This window comes from Hemicordylus capensis, chromosome 6 (genome assembly GCF_027244095.1).
Source record: "Hemicordylus capensis ecotype Gifberg chromosome 6, rHemCap1.1.pri, whole genome shotgun sequence".
NCBI classification, from domain to species: domain Eukaryota; kingdom Metazoa; phylum Chordata; class Lepidosauria; order Squamata; family Cordylidae; genus Hemicordylus; species Hemicordylus capensis.
In genome coordinates this window covers 137,224,544-137,246,355 of record NC_069662.1, presented here as the reverse complement: position 1 = coordinate 137,246,355, position 21,812 = coordinate 137,224,544, and positions in this window count along the sequence as shown.

Genomic DNA, 21,812 nt, shown 5'->3' with positions numbered 1-21,812 from the left:
ACTAATTTCACAGTGAGATATTTATTCATTAATCACTGTTAGTGAGTGGTCAGTGTGTCAGTACTGAGCCATTAACTCAATAGGCTCACTAATGTAGTGCCAACTGATCCATTGGCTGGAAGACAGTAGAGGGTTTACTTCTTACTGAGCAATAGAGATGTCCACGAATCATTTGTTGCGATGTGATTTGTGTTGGGATGCCATGTTACCTGCTCGCTTGGGTGGCCCCGTGGAATCTGGAGAAGGGTGTGGTATCCTTTGGGGGGCAGTAGGGATGAGAAGAACCCAGGCTGGTTGGATCCCAGTAGGGTTGAGAGAGCAAGGCAGGGAGAGCTGCATGAAACAGCTCTAGGAAGACAGCTAGGTTGGGTGTGGCAGGAAACAGGAAGCAAGGTCAGGAAGGGGGCGGGGCTGGAAGTAGGCTTTAAGCCCTGTCAGCGCTGCACTGGGGTATTTAAAGTCAAGACAGCTGATTAGGAGGAGCTGCTTCTGAGTATGGGAGCCAGGACTTCTCCAGGAGAGGGAACTCGCTGAACGCAGCAAGCCAGGAGGAGGCCTCGGGTGACAAGCTAATCTCCCACACTGGCTGTTCCTGAGGCTTACCTTCTGGGGTCCCTACTGAGCAACTGGATAGAACATTACCTGTGCATTTTCCCCCCTTATTTCCAAAGATAAAAGAGCCACAGACTTAATACAAAAATACAAAAAATTGGGGTGGGCTTATAATACCAAGGAATAGTTCACATCCCGGCAAGCTACCCCACTCCCATAGTGGCATCCCTAGCAAGATAGATGTAGAATAGATCTAAATTGCCACCAGTCTGCTGTGTCCTCATGATCTGCTCACAGCTCCTGCCAAGCCCTGCAAGAGGAAAAATATTTGCTGGCCTAGGATTCAACTTGACTTCATTCCCCTCATTGCTACTGTACTCCTCTCTGTAGGGGATCACCTTACATATTCTTAATTGCAGAGACAGCTTGTAAAGCTGGCAGTGATTGGTACTGAGAAATGGATTTTAATGGTGTGCACTTCATTTACTCCCTTGCAATCGAAGCCTTGAACCAAATCACCCAGTCAAGTCAGCACTGACAGCTGTTGTCACAGGCAAAGAAGGTTTAATGGAGCCACTAAAATTTTACTGTACAGCTTATGCTCCAAAAATGGATGGTCCAGTATTAAAGATCATTTTAAAGCCTTATTTTCACACCACAAGACTGCTGACACATCGGTCTGCAGTACCAATTCTCATTCCACTGCATGTCCTCTTCCACAGTGAGAGATTTTGCTATTTATGGGGACCAAATAGTGCCATCTCTCCACAGCCAATATCTCTAGTGGAAACATGTCAGCTCCAGGGCTGACCTTATTTAGCACCTGAGGAGCCATTAATGCATTAATTGTGCTGGGATGTTTCAGCATTTACATAATTATTTTGCCATCCTTGCTGTTGTCAGTAGACCAGTACATGCTGTAATTCAGAATTCACTTTCACAAGATGGGATGATGGTGCTCACTAGCTTAGGCAGAGAGTAACTTTATCAATGACATTATCAATAATTGAGAGCCACCTAATGACACATCGGGGAAATGGCTTGACTACCAAGCCAGAGGTTGCTGGTTCGAATCCCCACTGGTACATTTCCCCAGACTATGGGAAACACCTATATTGGGCAGCAGCGATATAGGAAGATGCTGAAAGGCATCATCTCATACTTCACGGGAGGAGGCAATGGTAAACCTCTCCTGTATTCTACCAAAGACCACCACGGGGCTCTCTGGTCGCCAGGAGTCGACACCGACTTGACAGCACACTTTACTTTAGTGTGGTATAGTGGTTGGGGTGTTGGACTAGGACCAGAGATATCCAAGTTCTAATCCTTATTCAACCAGTCTTTTCTTTTGAAAGAATGAGGAGGTAATCACCTCCTCATTTTGTCTTGCACAGTGCAGATTCTAAAGAAAGACAAATTGAGGAGGTGATTACTTTATTTATTTATGTTTACATTTACATCTTGCTCTTCCTCCAGGGAGCCCAGAGCAGTGTACTTGGTTATGTTTATCCTCACAATAATCCTGTGAGGTAAGTTAGGCTGAGAGATCTGTGACTGGCCCAGAGTCACCCAGTGAGTTTCATGGCTGAATGGGGGTTTGAACTCAGGTATCCCTGGTCCTACCATAGTCCAACACTCTAAACACTATGCCCTGTTTCTGAACTTTCTAGAGACACCTGTGCAGCTCCTGTTAGAAATGCACACTGGACCAAATAGTTCATTGGTCCGATCCAACAATGCAGTTTGTTAAATCTAGGAAATGGTCAGAGCAATTCAGTATTTCTGATCCCACCATCCTTTTAGCAGGCTTTTAGCAGGAAGAGTCAACCCTGACTCAGAATTTTAGATTCAACTTGGCAACAATTCCTGTCATAAGAACATAAGAACAGCCCTGCTGGATCAGGCCCGAGACCCATCTAGTCCAGCATCCTGTTTTGCACAGTGGCCCACCAACTGTGTATTTAATGGTCAGTATGGTAGCCTTACCTGAAGACTCCTTTGCCCTTTTGTTGTCAGGACACTCGTGGTTTTATCAGAATATTGCTTTTTGAGCGTTTCTGCTGGTGGACCAAAGCTAAATCCTGTATGCAAAGAGATATTTCAAATATACTGTAGAACATGTGAAGAAAATGCATGGGGAGCATCACAGCTTTAGGCTCTGCTCCTGACTTATGTGCATTTGTTTCACATCTGCAAGATCTTTTGCAAATTCAAGTCTGCAAGATCTTTTGCAAATTCCCCACTATTCATTAAGATCACCAGGAGAGATCCATTTCTGGGTGCTGCAAGTTCATCTGGCGGCAACTTGGAGTCGGACCTTAGTATCCACCCTGTGGTTGTGGAACACACTCCCCATGGGAAATAAGAGCACTATCATCCCTGGAGGCTTTCAAGACAGCCATAAAGACTTACTTTTAAAGCTTGTCCTTTAAATAGTATTTGTTTTAATTATTTTTAATGATTTTATGTCAATATTTTAAATGGTTTTATTTTTGATTGTGAACCATCCTGAGCTATTTTTGGATGGGCAGTAAATAAATGAAAAACAAGCAAACAAACAAGACTTTAAGACCTCTTGAATTTGTAGGTAAAACAAATCAAAACAAAGATCTTACAAATAGAGCAAACGTGTTTTAATGTTAAAATATCTTTGTTAATGCTCTATCTTAAACAGCTGGAAACTCTTGAAATACAGCCACTGAAACTAAATAAGCAATCCAAGAACAGGGGTGAGGAGGAGATGACTCTACAGAACAAGTTTCTAACCTTCTGACAGATCAATACATTTCATTGCCTCTTTCATTTCTTCCCTAACATTAATAGTTGGTTGTCATTGTTCAATATGTATGTCCTCTTTATTCTTACACTTTACTGTATTTCCTTCTATAGCCAAATTAAACATCTTTGTTTGCACAACTCTTGCTTTATGTTTTTCCTTCATATTGTTTTGCCCAGGGTTTCAAGTGGTTTTTTATGATGTTGCATAATAAAATAACACTTTTGCAGCATAATTCAACATCATTAAAACCGTTTGAAATTTCTTGTGTTTTTTTGTTTTTGTTTTACCTACACATTAAAGAGGCCTTAAAAATAAAATGAGCCTGTGCACTTTCAAGTGTACATACGAGAGCACCTCTTCACATGACTGTGAGCCTTATAAATATATCATTCCCAATTGTGTGAAGAGGTGAACAAGTGCATAGGCTCATTTCAGATGTTGAAATGAATGTGTATCTATTGAGGGCGTAGCCTACCTCTTCCATTTCCCCTCTCCATATGTATTTTCCTCCACACCTTTAACATCTGAAAATAAGAACTGCAGTCAAAAACTGTCCCTGTATAGTCCAATACCAGCTACATACATAGCTGAATCCTATGCACAGTTACTCCCAAGTAAGTCCCACTGTGCATAGATTTGTAGTCTTAAAATAAAATTGAATGTTCTATCCATCTTTAATGATTATGGAAATCAAATCATTTCAATAGATGGTTGTCACAGCTTCAGATTTTCACAGCTTTGAAAATTAAAGAACTTCCATCAAACACTAACAGCAGACAGACAATTATAGCATCCAGACCTGGCATTCTGTTCCGTAGATATGAAAGCACTTAATTTTCTCACCAAGAGACATGTGGTTATGTGATCTTTTATTTCAGTGTAAGTTTTGCCGAAGAGTTTTAATTAGGATCCATTGCTAATTAATGTTTCACTTTAAAAAGGAAACGACAATATGAAAAGGATCATGAATACAAAAGGGATTTCGACATTTTACTTTTTTCCCCCAAGGTGAAATGTGCTGGTTTGGATGAGCTGTGGTATAATTAGACCACTCAATATCAGGCTGACATTATTGCCTTCCATCTTCTGAATTGCCACAGCAAATGAATGGCTCTGACACCCTTCTGCCTTAAAAGTAATGGATTTAATCCTCTGGCTGGAGATGCTAGGACACTCTATTAAATTAATTTCTTTACATTCTGACCTGTATCCAGTTGATGTTACCTGCAAGCAAATGATGACATACCTAGAGAGGTCAATGATCTGCTCTCATTTCCAGACTAAGAGAAGCAGTATGAACTATAATAATCTGGACTGGCATAAAGTAATCTTAGCAAAGATCTCACAAGTGCACTCAGTAATCACTGAGCTAGCCAAAGGAAGCACAGTTGACCCATTATTTTGAATTGCAGGAGGTAACATTGAGACTGTGAAGTAGTGTTGCTAACCCACTAAACAACTTAATGTATTATCTGCCTTTTAGCTGATAATCTATTCAATATAATTAGAAGTCTTCAAACAAAGAGTTGTGTGATTGGTTCAAACCAAAATGTGAAATTTACCACAATTTCACCCAGATTCTTGGCCCTTGTGACCATCCTGGACTCTTCCTCTTTCTTCTTGGCATATTGCCCCTTAGCTTTCCTATCTCCTGGGATCTTTTCCCAGTCCTCAGCCTGTCCCACATATCTATTCCATATCTATTCTAACTTACAGTTAAACTGACAACAGTTCATCCTTCACAAAAACAGAACTACAAATATTCTGACAGCTTTGTTGTCAGAGAAGACTTCTGAATGTTTATGAATATTCCATGCCATCACAAAAGACAATGGAAATATCGACATAATACTCAGGTAGCAGTTTTCATGTTAATGTATTTGCTTTTATCTGTTCTGCATCTATGGTCAATCAATTTTACAGAGTGTGTTGGGCACGGAGATATTCTTTAATCTCTGCCCCAACTTCAACCCCAGGACCTCCCTACAAATAACTCCATCTATTCACAGGACCTCCCTATACAAATAAGGTTTTTGAATCCCATGCAAATATTGAGACAGGTGGCCACAACTTGCCTTCATGCCTAGAATATATATACATTTTGTCTAGGAGCAGAGCCAGCCAAACAGCAGCCTGTGTTCCACCCCACACGGCAGCCCCACCAATGACACCCTGTGCGTGTGACACACACAGGGGCATGGTTAGGGCTCTGAAAAGTCCCGAGCGAGCTCTCCCCCTCTCATTTCAGGCAGTGTTTGCTGCCTGACAGCATTTATTTCCCTTCCTCTCCCTCGCTGGAGGAAGAGGAAGGGGAATAAATGCGGTCAGGAAGCAAACACTGCCTGAAATGAGAGGGGGAGGCCTGGGGTGGACATTTGAGCAATTGGGCCATGCCCCCTTTGTGTGTGACGTCACATGCAACCGGGGCTCCAGTGGCCCTTTTCATTGGCGACCCAGGTTCTTTGAACCTGTTCGCTCAATGATGGCTCTGCCCCTGATTTTGTCTGCCTTTGTAAGACAAGATTCCTCCACAGGAAACTGAACATATACATCCCAGCAGCAGATCATCTTTCCCTCCTCCTTCTTATAACCCTGGAACTAGAAGTATTCAATGTCAGAAGTTCCTAACTGCAATATTAGGAGCATTTTAGTTGCCCCTTGCTGCACCTTTTCCAGTTCTACTTTATTTTTAGGCTGAGACAACCTGAAATGTATACATGATACCAAATGTGACTGCACCCAGATGTGGTTGGGCTACACTCTCACAATGGGCCATTGTGCCTCATTTGCCGTTAGGAGAATGAGGATTTTGCTGTGCACTAAATACTTAGAAGTAAGGTAATTAATGAGTCTCCTTTGTATCTGGCTGCACTAACTTCTTCAACTTGTTCTGGCGTAGAGGAGTAAGTGAATAGGGCATCTTTAAATTATGGAGGACTTTTAAAATAATTTATTCAGCATGGCCTAGTGGTTAGAGTGTTGGACTAGGACTGGCAAATCCCCATTCAGCCATGAAGCTCCCTGTGTGACTCTGGGCCAGCCACTTATCTCTCAGCCTAACCTACCTCACAGGGTTGTTGTAAGGATAAACATACCCATGTACACCACTCTGGGCTCCTTGGAGGAAGAGCAGGATACAAATGCAAATAAAATAAAATAAAATTCAAGCTCTTTGACCATAATATATTATAAGGCTGTTCACGGGTGTTCACACAACCCAACGACCTTTGGGCATTGCGACTGTGGATTATGGGAGAGGTAGTCCAACACATCTGGGGACCCAAGCAGTGTTCCCTCTAACAGGGATCTCCAGATGTGGTTGACTACAACTCCCATGATCCCCAGCTGCAATGGCTTTTGCTTGGGGATTATGGGAGTTGTAGTCAAGAAAATCTGGGCATCCCTGTTAGAGAGAACACAGGACTCAAGGTTGGGAACCCATGTTCCCTGTAATGGGAAAAATATCTGTTTGGCTGAATTTGTTAAGGATTGATCCATCACATAGAGTGACCCCGTGTTCTAGTCTTATAAGAGAGGGAGAGGAAGAGCCCCTTTCTATTTTGTAAACTTATTTCATGTCTGCACACCACAATCTTTTCTAAACTATAAAGTCCGAAAGCCTTTCCTCCCAGGGAAAATGCTCCAGCTTCCAATCATTTTAGTTGCTCCTTTCTGCACCTTTCCCAGTTCTGCATTATTTTTAGGATGGGGCAACCACAATTATATGCACCATTCCAAATGAAACAACACTATATATTTGCATGAAGGGATTAAGATGCTGGCCATTTATTTTCAACCCATGATTTCAAGCATGGAATTCATTACCACCATATTCTGAGCTGATCTTTTCATTGAGTTACCCATAACCTATCAAGATATCTCCCTGGGTTAATCATTGCCTGTTGAGACCCTGTCAGTGTCGATATAAAGCTAGGGATTTTTGCCCAAATATGCATCCATTTGATTTTTGATTGATTAAGTGCAATCAAGTTGGTGTCTTCTCTTAGCGACCAGATAGATAGATTTTCTCCAGGATGATTTGTCTTCAACTTGGCCTCTCAGTGGTGCATTCATTGCTGTCATAATCGAGTCCGTCCACCTCGCTGCTGGTCATCCTCTTCTTCTCTTTCCTTCAACTTTCCCCAGCATTATGGACTTCCAAAGGGAGCTGGGTTTTTGCATAATTTGTCCAGAGTATGATAGTTTAAGCCTGGTCATTTGTGTCTCGAGTGAATTTGTGTCTCGAGTGTTCCATTTTCACTTACATATATTAAGCCTCAGGAGAGTGAGAATTTTTCTATGCATGAAATGCTCATAGAGGTAAGGAAATTCATGTAAAATGGTAATTAATGAGTCTCCTACCTACCTGGTTGCACTGACTTCTACAGCTTCTTCTGGAGTAGAGGAGTGAATGAATGAGCCTTCATTAAACAATGGAGGCCTTTAAAAATAATTCATTCAAGCTATAGGACTGTAATATACTATAAGATTGTTCACGAGTGTTCACATGACCCTAAACAGGATCAGAGGTGCTCCCAGCCAGGGTAGGAAAGCTGTGCAAACTCCCAATCCATAGTTGTGTGTATTCAAAAAGCAAGGTAGGAGGAGTGGAGAGTGATCATATGGTAGGTGGGAGCTGGGTAGGATGTGTGTGCCACTCTACCTAGATTCCCCAGCATTATGTCAAGGGTTGGCAAAAAGCTGCCCTACCCAGCTCCTGCTTCCCATATGATGACTCTCTCCTCCTCTTCCCTTGCTTTTTGAATTCACATGACTGTGGATCAGGAGCACGGATGTCTCTGCACCCTGGCTGGGCACCAGAGGTGTACCTAGATAATTTTGGAGCCTAGACTTAAAGGGCTTTGGAGCCACCCTCCCCTGCAAGTTAAGCATCAGTCCCTTACACACAAACACACACACACACACACGGGTTCTTGAGGGCTCAAAGAGTCACAAGAATGTAAGAACTCACAAGAATGTGAGAACAGAAAACAGGTAATATTTATGCAAATATGCATTAGCAGAAACATTTCAACACACAACTTCACACATTCCCACCCAACATATTTCTTTTCCCACTCCCACCTCTGTCTCTAAAGCAGAGGTCAATCAGGTTTGGCCACCCAGCACAGGTCACAGTCACACTCAGCTACCTGGCACAGCTCGGGCCGGTGATACGGCAACCACACCACTTGTGACAAACTAAAGAGGATTTGGGAGCCCCCAAGGGGTGTGGAGGCCCTGGACTTTGGCCTGGAAATCCAGGGGTAAGAGCACCTCTGCTGCCCCCCACCCATGACCCTGTTTAGGGTAGTGTGAACAGCCTTTATGACTGTATTGTCTAACACCTTCCTGTCAAGTTCCAGTCTAGGTGGATGGGGGAGCAGGATTGCAGGAAATATTTTGGGTGGAGCACCTGCTTCCCTTAGCTACACCCTTGGAATCATTCCTGTCTGCCATTTTGCTGCCCATTCATCCAGTTGGGAAACATTCACTAGGAACTCTTTCTAGTCTGCTTGGGCTTTCACAATTCTAAGACAGCTTCATTTGCAAATGTGGCACTTCGCTGGTCACCCTGACTCAAGATCATTTTCAAAGTAATTAAACAGCACTGGTCATAACAAAAGGTCACAAACAAGCTCAGAAAGGCCATAAGAACTATTGATTCTTCTAAGGCAAGGAATAAGGCTTGGTACAGCCTCACACAATCAGCAGAATAAGGTAGGAATGAGGTGGAAGAGAGAATGGAGTGTATCAATTCAGACTGCTGCTGTTGGAGGATCACATTTTATGTGCTTCTCTACATTAAAACCTTCCTGTAGACAGAAAACTAGCAAAAGAGCTGGCTGGGCTAGAGAACCTTTCTCCCTCATATATGTATACACTTGCAGGGAATGATTTTAAATACATTGTGGAACATGCAATGAAAAAATAGTGCCTCCCTCACCTGCAGTCCGAAGTGGTACAGTCCATTCTACCACTTCAGGATTCTTCCACTCTATTCTGCCGCATGTATAGACCAAGCCTAAATTAACCTTAAGCCTGAAATTTAAGCTAGTGAGACATCTGAATTTGCGATCTTTGAAAAATAGCTGGAGATGATAATACGTCATCTGCAAAAGATAGCTGTTATACCTCTTCTTTAAAATATATATTTTAATAATTGTAAAAGTCAACCTGCTCCTTTTTATGCAAATCATGAACATCAATGCCCCGAGAAGTTCAAAAGGAATCTGATAATTCATCTGGGGGACCTAAGGACCACTGAAAAACCCAGTCGATTGCAAGCCGTTAATTAAAACCTCAATGCCACTTCAAATTATTATCACATTGCAAAACCCAAATGATGTATTCATCTTTTGGTGAGACAGTGGCAAGCTTAGAAGTAAGGAGGAAAAGGCAGTAATATTTATAAGATGACAGGAGGAAGATTTGGAACCATTTAATGATAATAGCAAGCCAGCAGCAATCTGCTGATGTCAGAAAGAAACCCTGGATATATTTAATATTAATGCCAATAGCAAATGGAATCGTCTTCCTAGATTAAGTCATGATGTAATTCTCTTTGAAAGAGAAAAGTCATCCGGCTCTTCTAAGCCTCCTCCAGGTAGAATTTCAAAGTCCAGCTGCTTCCCCAGACGCCTGTGACTTGGAGCAAACTTGAGAAATGGAGAATCAAATTAAAACAGAAGATAAACTGTTTTATCCCCCACCAGCCCCATTGCTCCCCCAACTAATCTGTGCTTGATGATATGCTTTTATTGCTGGCTGGAGTTAAGCTAGCATTGAATTGAACTTTTTGTGGGAAAAGGGCTGTGCAGAACAGAGTGGGCACTGGGGCAATCTGCCCCAGGCCCCCACAAAGCAACCCCCCCACACACACACTTTGTACACACATGTATGAGTCCTTTTAGAGGGGCCTCAACTTCACACCTGCTCCAGGCCCCATACATTCTCTGGGCAGCCATCTTTGGGAAAACAGGCCTTTTAAGTTGGAATGCAGCTCTTAACATGGTGACATGGAAATGAATTCTGTGAATCAATATGGTATGTACGTGTATGCAGAGGCGTAACTATAGGGGGGGCAGGGGGGCACGTGCCCCGGGCGCCATCTTTTCTGGTCACATGGGGGGCGCCGACATGACAAAAATTTTTTTTTAATTTTTTGTTAATTTTTTGTTAATACAAATGTTTCCTGCTCAGTGCAGCAGCGCTGCAGCAGTCAAGGGAGCGCGTCGGCGCCCCCTCCCCCATGAGCGGTCCCTTCCGCGCCACCCGCGCCCCCCCCCATTGCTTTGCTGGCGCCTGGTGGCCAGTCAGTGGCCTGGCTTGGCAACGGCGGCGGGCACTTGTGAGGAAAAACCTAAGTATAATGTAGTATGTTGTGGCGCGGGGGGGCGCGAGGGGCGCCATTTCAGTGCTTGCCCTGGGCGCCATTTTCCCTAGTTACGCCTCTGCGTGTATGGACACACAACAATGTCATATATTCCTGGTGTGCATGTGTTGCCCATGTGGCTGAGCACGGTGAAAGAGCAAACGTTAGCAACCCCCACTTTAGCCCCCACTTTCTTTCCCTCCTCCTGGGCCTTGCCTCTGCGGTCGGGCTGGGCCTGCCGCCGCCTCTGGCCTCTGCGGCTGGCCCGCCGCTGCCACGGCGACCAACCTTCCTAGGTGCGCCTCAGCCAATCAGGTGCCTCCGCCACCCAGCCAATCAGGTGGGCACTGGGACGCACATTCCGAGGCACACCCAGGAGAATTGATATAATAGATGGTTCCTGCTGCCACTTGCCTTCTTCAGAGAGGCACAAGGACAAGAGCAAAGAGCAAGCTGTCATATAGCCCATGGGGCCTCTCCCTCAGGGGCCCAGGGACATTTGTCCCCCGCAACCGCCATTCAATAGTAGCCACACCCCTGCCTCCTGCCTGTACACTGAATGGATTAACACACACTCCATCTTATTTGTTTATTATTTATCTGTTTAAGCCGCCCTGAGCCATTTTTGGAGGGGCGGTATAGAAATTGAATAAACCATCATCATCATCATCATCTGCAGTCTCTCTCTACAAACATCTCCCAAAGAAAATAAAACTTTTTTCATCTGGCCAAGCCATACTTGAAAAGCACCCCTTCTAGGGCCAGCCCTACAGCAGTATTTGCTGTTCTACATAATACTGCAGGTAGGAGAATGAACTGCGCACTCTTACACGTTTATTTTATTTAAAAATCCTGCTGCTTTACGTACCTATTCCTTGCTTGGTGTTCGCCAAGACTTCTCCCCTAAGTACATGTTGCAGCCACGTTGACTCCTATTTTGAGTTACTACACTTGAAAGAGCAGTTGTCATCTCTGACTCTTTACTTCCATTATATGCTCTGTGGTACAAACACACCCCCACACACCACAAGTGTAAGACTTTTAGTTTGATTTGCCTTGGCTCAGCTTTTCTATAGAAGTAGCTATTTTCTTTTTCCTCACTCAAGTATTTCAGTGAGGCTGGGTCCATGACTGCGTATGCAACCACCTGTTTTGCCAGCCTGGTTTAGAACAGCTACCATGCCATCTAGTGTTTATCTTATTGATGAATGGCATGTAAGACAGTAAAGGCATTAAATCTATGGTTTTCAATTTCAGCATGCTCATATTAGCTAGTAATTCTGAAAATTAAATGTATTTTGGTATGAGATTTGGAAGGATGAGATAAAAGGCTGAGATAAAAACTGTGAAATCATGGTCATCTACAGGGGAAAGATATATGTACACACATGCATACACACACAGGCCATGCATTTGGGGAGGGGGGCAACTGTCTTCATAGATGCCCATGTGAGAAATTCCAAAGAGCGAAGAGACTCCAGTTATAGCTAGGGGTGTGCACAAAACTGGTTTGCCCAGTTCGGTTTGAGTCCAGACTGGGCATGTTTGATTTTGTGCTGCCCCAAACATACCCACAGCCCAGCTCAAATTTGAGCCAGTTCGGGAGTTCTATTTTTTTCTTTTTTAATTTAACTTTTTACACTCACTGCTGGGTCATAACCTAGGCCATGCAGAGGCTCATTGGGCATGTACAGCAGCCTCCAAAATGGCCTCCGTGCTGGGGCGGGGGGAAGGCCCAAACATGTTGAAGAACAGCCAAACGAGCCAGTTTGGGAAGCAAGGGAGGACAGCAGGGGGAGGGGGAACCTCCGCAGACCCCCGCCCCCACCACTGCTGCTTTGGAGAACCCTTCTGGAGAGGGTAAGTTTTTTAAAAAATGTTCACAAACCCCACAGACTGAACCGGGGGTGGGGGAGGTTCAAGGGGGTGCCAGACCAAACTGGCCCAGTCTGATCCAAGTCTAGTTCAGACTCAAACCAAACTGAACCAGACAGTTCCCTGCACACCCCTATTCAGAAGTGCAGGTGCTCTCCATGACAGCCCCCATGGCCATGCCCACTCCAACAGCCAAAGAAGCCAAGCAGTACCGTCACTCCATCCATGTGCATCCCCCCTCCACTACACCCCTGGCTGCAGGCAATTACCAGTCCAAAGAGTATAAGTTTAAAAGTCAGGACTGGTAGAGTCAGAAACACTGGGGCCAGCCAATTAGATGAATCAGGGCTGCAGGGTTGAAGCAGAAATCAGAAGCCAAGGACACACCAGTGGTCAAACCAAGTAAATCCACCAGGAACCAAAGAGCCAAGACTAGAGTCAATGACCAAGAGTATGCAGGAGGTCAAAGCCAAGTATTTATCAGGGAGGTGAGCTGGTCTTGTGGTAGCAAGCATGAATGGTCCTCTTTGCTAAGCAAGGTCCACCTGTGTGTGAGCACTGTAAGGTATTCCCCTTAGGGGATGGGGCCACTCTGGGGAGAGCATCTGCTTGCATGCAGAAGGTTCCAAGTTCATTCCCTGGCATCTCCAGAAGGGCTGGGCGAGACTCCTGCCTGTAACCTTGGAGAAGGTGCTGCCAGTGTCTGTAGACAATTCTGAGCTAGATGGACCCAATGGTCTGACTCAGTAGAAGGCAGCTTCCTATGTTCCTAGATCATACCATGGAATCAGGAGATTCACGCCAGGCCAAGGAACTTTGATAAAGAGGCAAGGCCTACCTCAGTCAGGAAGTCTCTTATACTACTTGCTACAGGAAACAGGCCAATGAATGATGCCCTACTGTGGAGCTTGAGTGTGCTTGCTATATAGCAGGCTGCCACAGGGGGCAGCAAAGTGCAGGGCTGCTGAGCAGGCAGGGCATGACAGGAAGGAACCTGAAAAGCTGCTGCATAAATCATCGTCTAGAAAAGCACTTGTTTATGAGGTGCCAGGGCTTTAGCAGTAGGATCCTGGTGCTTTACTCACTGTGCCACAATAGTGGTTTGCCAGCAGAGAGCACTGCAGGCCTGGTCTACATACACTACTGCCAGGAAGTTAGAGTGCTGTGTGGCAACAGTCACCTCTAAAAGCTGGTATGGTAAAGTGGCTAGGAGACAGAAGAGTTTTCCAGACAGCAACAAATTGTGGGTTTTTGAAAGCTTCTGCAATTGGGATGTACACGAACTGGTTCGGAGGCCATTTTAGCAGCCTCCGAACTGGTTCGAATGCCAGGCCGGTTTGACGTTTGAGGGCCCCGAGGTTGGCTCCTTAAGGGTGGCGGGAGTATGCACTTACCCCTCCCGCTGCTTTTCCCTTGCCGGCGCCATATTTTTCTATGCTGCTGCCCCAAAGGTTTTTAGAAAAATACGGCGCTGGTGGGGGGAAAGCAGAGGGAGGGGTAAGTACATAATCCCCCCACCCTTAAAGCGGTTCCATGCAGAATCTGCATAAGCTCCAAATGCTATCTTCCTCACAGTCTACATGCTCGCATTGGCTTCTGTGCTTCTTCCTAGTGCAGAGATGCTCAACTTCAGCCCTCTTGTAGATATTGGCCTAAAGCTCCCATAATCCCTGGCTATGGACTACTGTGGCTGGGGATTATGGGAGTTATAGTCCAAAAACAGTGGGAAGTCTGAAGTTGAGAAGACCTGTCCTAGTGTGATCTTGCTGTTTGGCCACATGTTAAGCAGAGACTTCATGAAAATTTCCCAGCACCACTGGCTGGCTAGCTCAGGCATTCCAAGAAGACCCCACCCATTACTTGTGTGGCAAATGGGGAAAGGGACAGGTTCTTCACAGAATGCAAGAGCTGGCCAGCAGGTGGCGCTGTGAGAATCTCATGAAGTTCCTGCTTAGCATATGGGCAGACAGCAAGATTGCACAGGAAGGAGCATAGAAGCCTGTGGACTTTGAGGAAGATGGCATTTGGAGCTTGTGCAGAAGCTTTCAGAATCTTGTGCTTTGTTGCAATCTGGAGAAGCCCTGAGCTACAAATCAACACTTCCCCAGTCTGAATCTTACCTATGCCATGAATTCACAAGGTGGCCTTGCCCACTCCCCCCATCTGCACCATGGGGATAATAATTTTTTTCAGATTTTCCTTTAAGGATTACAACATGCAAAGAATTTTGAACATTCAGAAGTGCTACACAAATGCTTACCGTCCACCTCAGCAGGGGTCCGGTGACTCAAGGGGTCCATAAGGCTCCACCTAGTTCTGTAAAACTCCCAATTTTGGCCTGGTTTTCTGTCTTGTTCTCAGCCTCAACCTTAATAGCACTTACATTTATATACCGCTCTATAGCCGGAGCTCTCTAAGCGGTTTACAATGATTTTAGCATATTGCCCCCAACATTCTGGGTACTCATTTTACCGACCTTGGAAGGACGGAAGGCTGAGTCAACCTTGAGCCCCTGGTCAGGATCGAACTTGTAACCTTCTGGGGCTCTGTGCTCTACCTCTGCGCCACCAGGGGCTCTGCGCCACCAGGGGTTTAAGAGCAGGATAGTCCAAGCTACTGCAGTACCTGGTGGGGCCCTCTTTCAAAACAGATCCCTGCAAACTTTGAAAACTACAGGAGGGTCGGGAAGGAGGAACAGTTGCCAGCAGCCTCCTCTTTTCTCCTTGTGCTGGGTGAGAAGAGATGCTCCTCGCACAGCTTGCAAGGGTGCAATTAGTCCCCAAGAACTGCTTTAATGTGGGTGGGGGGACAGTGTCAATCTGCCAATGCCCCAATGATCTGCCACCTAAGGCAATTGCTTCACCTTGCCTCATGGAAGAGTCACCCCTGCATATAAGTCCCTTTCTTTCAAAAAGTTTGCTGGATGCTGTACATCTACCCTTTCTTATTACACACTCATTGTTATAACTGAACACATGTGCAGTAATATAAGGTTCATTCATGTAACCAGCCTGTGCAATGTTGGACTGTCAATTTTTTAAACAATCCCTGTCATTTCCTCTGCAGCAATTAGCAGATGATAATGTTCAGTTCCCTGCCATAAGCAGCTTCACTGGCTAGCTTTTGCATAATAAAATGTTGCAAAGGACAGGAGCAGGCTAAGCTAGTTTCTTCTGGCCAATTGTCATAGCTAGTGTGGTGTTCACTTTAACCCTTACCATATGGCGATTGCTCCATATGGGGAAAGAGTTTCTCTGTAGGAGTTGATCAAGCGAAACGTCACCTTGCTTTTTGCATTTGCAGTGTGATGGAGGTGAAGACTGGAGTTTAATGTGGTTATTAAAGTCCTATGTTCAATGCATGTACAATCTGTGTATAATGTATGCATGTACAGATCTATACACATATACAGTTATTATCTCATGATGTTCAACATATGCATTCTATCTGTATGCTGCAATTGAGAGGTCTTTTCACTTTTTAAATGAACACATGTTCAGTCATTCACACAAGAAGATGTACAAACACCTGTACATTCATACAACATAATAGGCTCATTTACATGTTATGTTCAACACTCGAACGAGTATACAGTGTACAGATCAGTACACAGATCAGAGGTACAGAGCAGTACACAGGTACAGTCATTCATAAGCTGAATGCAGATACAGAAGCACACTTCCTATCTGTACTATGAATTTGAAGGGCCGGTATCCAGGTTCCCTTTTACAGATACAGGAATGACAAGTACAGTCATTCACACAGACACATGTACAGATCTCTGTACACTCATACAGCATAATGTCTAAATCGGACCAATGTCTGAATAGTGCTAAGTAACACCTCACATTGAATTCTAGTAGTGTCACCTTGTAGCAGTGTGGATGAGACCATTGCTGTTCATTAGGAAGGGGATACGCCAAAAGTGTGTCTGTTGGGACATCCTCCACAGATGTCCCAACATGTCCCTACCATGGCAGGGGGCTGTTCATCCAAATGGCCCTTCTACACTTGTTCCAAAAACTTGTTTAAACAGGTTTTTGTAATGTGTGTAGAGCTACCAATCACAAGTACAGACTCCCCTCTATGCAATAAAGGGATATGCCAGAAAGCATTGGGATGTCTGTAGGGGGCATCCTAATGAGTGCGCTCTCAGCATATTATTATTAATTATTATTATTATTATTATTTTACACAGTCAGACAGGTGTTATTGACTGGTTTGTTTTATCCAGACATTGAGTCCTTCCCAAGGACCTGGGATGCCAGAATTTTATTGTCAATGTTGTTGCTGTTGTTATAGATATCGTCGCAGAATATAGGCTGTTCCCAGTAAAGCTGCTTTTTGTAATTGGCTGATGGTGATTTCTGTGGCCCCTATGGTGTTGAGGTGCTTCTTCTTCTTCTTCTTCTTCCTTCTTCTTCTTCTTCTTCTTCTTCTTCTTCTTCTTCTTCTTCTTCTTATTATTATTATTATTATTATTATTATTATTATTATTATATCCCATCCCTAACTGCGTGGGTGGGGAGAGTATCCTCCAAACTGGCCCCTTGTTTTTTTACTTTTGACTATGAGCCCTTTTGGGACAGGGAACCACCTTATTTATTATTTTTCTTTTTAAACTACTTTGAGTCCTTTTGTTGAAAAGGTAAAGGTAAAGTGTGCCATCCAGTCTGTGTCGACTCTGGGCGACCACAGAGCCCTGTGGTTGTCTTTGGTAGAATACAGGAGGGTTTTACCATTGCCTGCTCCCGCACAGTACGAGATGATGCCTTTTAGCATCTTCCTATATCGCTGCTGCCCGGGAAACACACCAGTGGGGATCCGAACCGGCAACCTCTGGCTTGCTAATCAGGTCATTTCCCCACAGTATATAAATATCTGTTGTAGTAGTAATTGAGCAAAGAGACACCTTTCAAAGCAGCAATTCTCTTATGTTTAGCAAGGGAAGAGCAACTGACCATATCCAACCCCAGCACAGCACATCTCCAGTAGCTGTTGCTGGCGTCTACCTTGTGTTTCTCTAGACTGTGAGCCCTTTGAGGACAGGGGAAACTGTCTTGTTTATTGTTGTCTATTTTTATGTGTACACCACTTGGAGAACTTGGGTTGAAATGCAGTATATAGATATTTGTAGTCAGGGGCATAGCAAGGTTCCTGGTGGCCAGGGGACAAAGTTTAGCCAGGGGCCTCCATCCATTGCAGATGCCGTAGAGCCCCAACTTAGCCACGCCCCCTGTGTCTGACACCAGATGCAAGGGGATGGAGCAACCTTACTCCCACCAAGCCTTCCCCTCATCTCTTGAACTCACAGTTCAGTGAGTCTTTGGGGAGGGTGGCCACAGCAGCACCAACTCGGCGGTGTGGATCGTGGCTGGGCGCGGGGCCGCTGGGGCCACTGTCCTCTGTCTGGGGGTCGGCAGCGGATCAGGGTCGAGGAGCTCCTCCTCTGGCAGCTCCTGCATGGTGAGCAGGCTAGGGAGCGGAGCAGCGGCGAGGGGCTGGGAGAAGGAAGCATGGCAGGAGCCAGGGGAAAGCGCGAGGGAAAGCACCACATCCCAGCAGTTCCCGGCAGCAGCCTTGTGGGCCCCTTGTGGGCCCCCTGAACCTCCGGGCCGGGGGACATTTGCCCTCCTCCTTGTCCAATGGACGCTACACCCATGTTTGTAGTTGTAGCAGATTACCCCTGTGACTGTAACTTAACAGCAACTTAATATACAGAGACTTAGCAAGCGAAGCTTTAACTGGTATGGAGGTAAGTGGTGGAGAAAAACAATCTATTATATTAATTCTCCTGGGTGTGCCTTGGAATGTGCGTCCCAGAGCCCAGCTGATTGGCTGGGTGGCGGACACGCCTGATTGGCTGAGGTGCACCCAGGAGGATTGGTTGCCACCGCGGCAGCATGCCCAGCTGCGGAGGCCAGAGGTGGCAGTGGGCCCGGCCCAGCCATGGAGGCAAGGCCCAGGAGGGGAGAAAGAAAGTGTGTGTGTGTGGGGGGGAGAAGTGGCAGTGGGGAGGAGAGGCGCATGGGCCCGGAAGCGGAGACTGGGGCAGAAAGTGGGGGAGAAGAGGTAACTGCCGACCCCAAAGAGCGCACAGATGCTCTGTGCGGGGTCAGCTAGTCTTGTTTTATTTCTTCATGTTAGACTACTATTAAAGGTACAGGAGCAGGGCCAGAGAGGGGGAAAGCAGCACTCCTACTCCAGAAGGCTGAATTTAAAGTGCAATTTTGGCCAGATTAACATGAAGGACTCAAGGCATAATCCATCAGCAGGGCAATAAGTAGCAGCCTTAATGCAGGCAGCTTCGTGAAGGATCAGTTTTTTGCTATCAGCCTCATGCCAGGCTGTAATGATGAATGGCACCTCGTCCTTCCCCTTCTTCTGATGGTCTGTTATAATGATGGTAGATTCTATCATGTGTCTTTGTGCTTGCTGTTCTTTTGCTTGGATGTTTGTTAACCATAGGAAGCTCTTAGATGATGGCATTACATCTTAGGGGAAGCCAGATGAATATAACCTGATTCACCTATAAATAATTGACCCACTTTTAAGGACTTGCTTGGGTGAGTGGTGTGTACTTCTTGAAAGCACAGTATCCTCAGTATTTTTTAATCTTCCATTAACATGGTGTTTGAATGTTGTTGTTACTCTGTCAATCCTCTCATTCCCTGTGGATTTCCTCCCCCAACTCTTTTAATGCTGAGTTAGACTTTCTTGTCAGTGCCATCCACATAGTTAAGCTGGGGGTGGGGTGGAAACAGGACAGAAATGGGACAGAAATTTATGATTTGTTTTATTTTAGTTTAGTTTATACATTCCATACCACCCAAAACACAAGTTCTCTGGGTGGTTTACAAAATAATAAAAACAGCCAATAAAAGATTAAAACATTTCCACAATTAAAATTAAACAGTTAAAACTATTAAAACCCAATTAAAACCCAATTAAAACAGTATCTAATTAAACGCCTGGGGGAATAGATGTGTCTTGACTGCCTTTTTAAAAGTTGTAAGAGATGGGGAGGCTCTTATTTCAGCAGGAAGTGTGTTCCAAAGCCTCAGGGTAGCAATGGAGAAGGCCCGTCCCAGAGTAGCCACCAGATGAGCCGGTGGCAACTGCAGACAAACCTCTCCAGATGATCTCAATGGGCGGTGTGGTTCATAGCAAAGAAGACGCTTTCTTAAGTACCCAGGGCCCAAGCTGTTTATAACCAAAACATTGTACTCTGCCCAGAAACTTACCCTCAGCCAGTATAGATGTTTTAAGATAGGAGTGATATGGTCTCTCCGAGATGACCCAGAGACCAATCTGGCCACCGCATTCTGGACTAAATGCAGTTTCCAGACCACGTACAAGGGCAGCCCCACATAGAGCACATTACAGTAGTCAAGTGTGGAGGTGACTAGCAGATGTACTACTGTTCTGAGGTCATTTATCTCAAGAAATGGACACAGCTGGCATATCAGCTGAAGCTGATAAAAGGCACCTGTGGCCACTGCCTCAGCCTGGGACACTAGGGAGAGTTTTGTGTCCAGAAGCACCCCCAGACTGCTTACCTGTTCCTTCTGGGGAAGTGTGACCCCATCCAGAACAGGCAGATCAAAATCATCTCTTGACTTCTGAGTCCCCGCACAAATACACCAACGGTGTATTTGATGAACAAATACACCATTTCCCCCAGAGTTGCTCTTGCATCAAGCAACTCAATACCACCTCCAAGAAATGTTCCTGCACATAAGGAACATTTTATATAATAAATGTTCATAATGGAAATGTTCCATCTGTTTTGAAGTGAAGCAGTCGAGAGGGGAAGGGAATCCCCACATTTAAGTGCTGGGAGGTGGCAGTGGACACAGGAGGCTCCTCAGGCAGCATGAGGCAAGAATATGGATGTTGCCAGGGTAGGTGCTCCTTGTGAAGGCTGCTGGCTTCTGCAGGGGTGATGATCCAGGGAGAAGTGTTTGAGCTCAGGAAAGGGAGTATATAGTTAACAAGCTTGAAAGGCCCCACAACATTAAAAAATATATATTCTAACAAAAATGAAAATAGAAATAACACTTTATTTTTACATATATACACTTGAAAGATATCAGCTGCGATAGCGAAGTGGGGAAGCAGCTTTCCTAGGGAGCATGAGGCTGTTCGTTCAAATCCCCGCCAGTGTTCTTCTCAGACTGTGCCTAGTAAATATATATTTGTAGTCACCTATATCGGACAGCAGTGATACAGGAAGGTGCTGGGGGCAGATGCTCACTTCAGTGACAACAGCAAAGGCATCATCTCACACTGCGTGGGAGATGGCAATGGTAACCCCCTCCTGTATTCTATCAAGAAAACCACATGGCTCTGTGGTCGCCAGGAGTCGACACTGACTCAATGGCACAATCAATACTTGAAAGATGCAACAAAAAAACTAATAATCTAACAAAAACAGTTATCTTTCAATACACTTATTTACATTAAAAATACTTTTAAACTAGCCGACCCGCACAGAGCATCTGCATGCTCTTGGGGGCCGGCTGTTCCCCCCGCCCCTCTCTCTCTTGCCCCCTCCCCCACCCTCCATCCCCCCTCACTCTCTCTTGCCCTCACTCCTTTTCCATTCCTCTCCTCCCTGCCCTGCATACCCACCCGCGCTGAGCAACTTCCAGCCAGACCTCACCTCCACCACAGCCAGGTCCTCCTTACCGGGCAGCAGAGGGCCGAAAAGGGCCCCACTGCCACCGTTCCTCCTCCCGGATGGCGAACTAGGGAGTCCCGCCACCCATTTCCCTCCCACCCCAGGCTGCCCCACTAGCTTTCCCGCCCTCTTGCCCTCTCGCCAGCGCCTCCTCTCCCCTCGCCTGTCCCTGGCCGTCCCGCTGCTGCCTCCTGCTCCTGGCGGCCAGGCCAGGCCGGGCCTCCTCCTCCTCCTCCTCCTCACCCGGGACGGCCTGGCCAGGCCAGGCCGTCCCGCTGCCTCCTTCTCCCAGCGGCCAGCCAAGGCTGCCTCGTCAGGCCATTTCGCGGCCCACCACCACCACCATTTTTTCTTGCCCGCAACTCTCGCCCAAGGCTGGGATCTCTCGCAATGTGTTGCGAGAGTTCCGCCGCCAAATCCAGGATACGCATGCCGGCTAAGAGAATTAAATATATAGATGAAAGTGCATCATGATATCTTGCTAAGCATTACTGAAACCTTTTAATGTACAGGAACACAAGAGCAGTTACACAGTTCAGCATCACTAC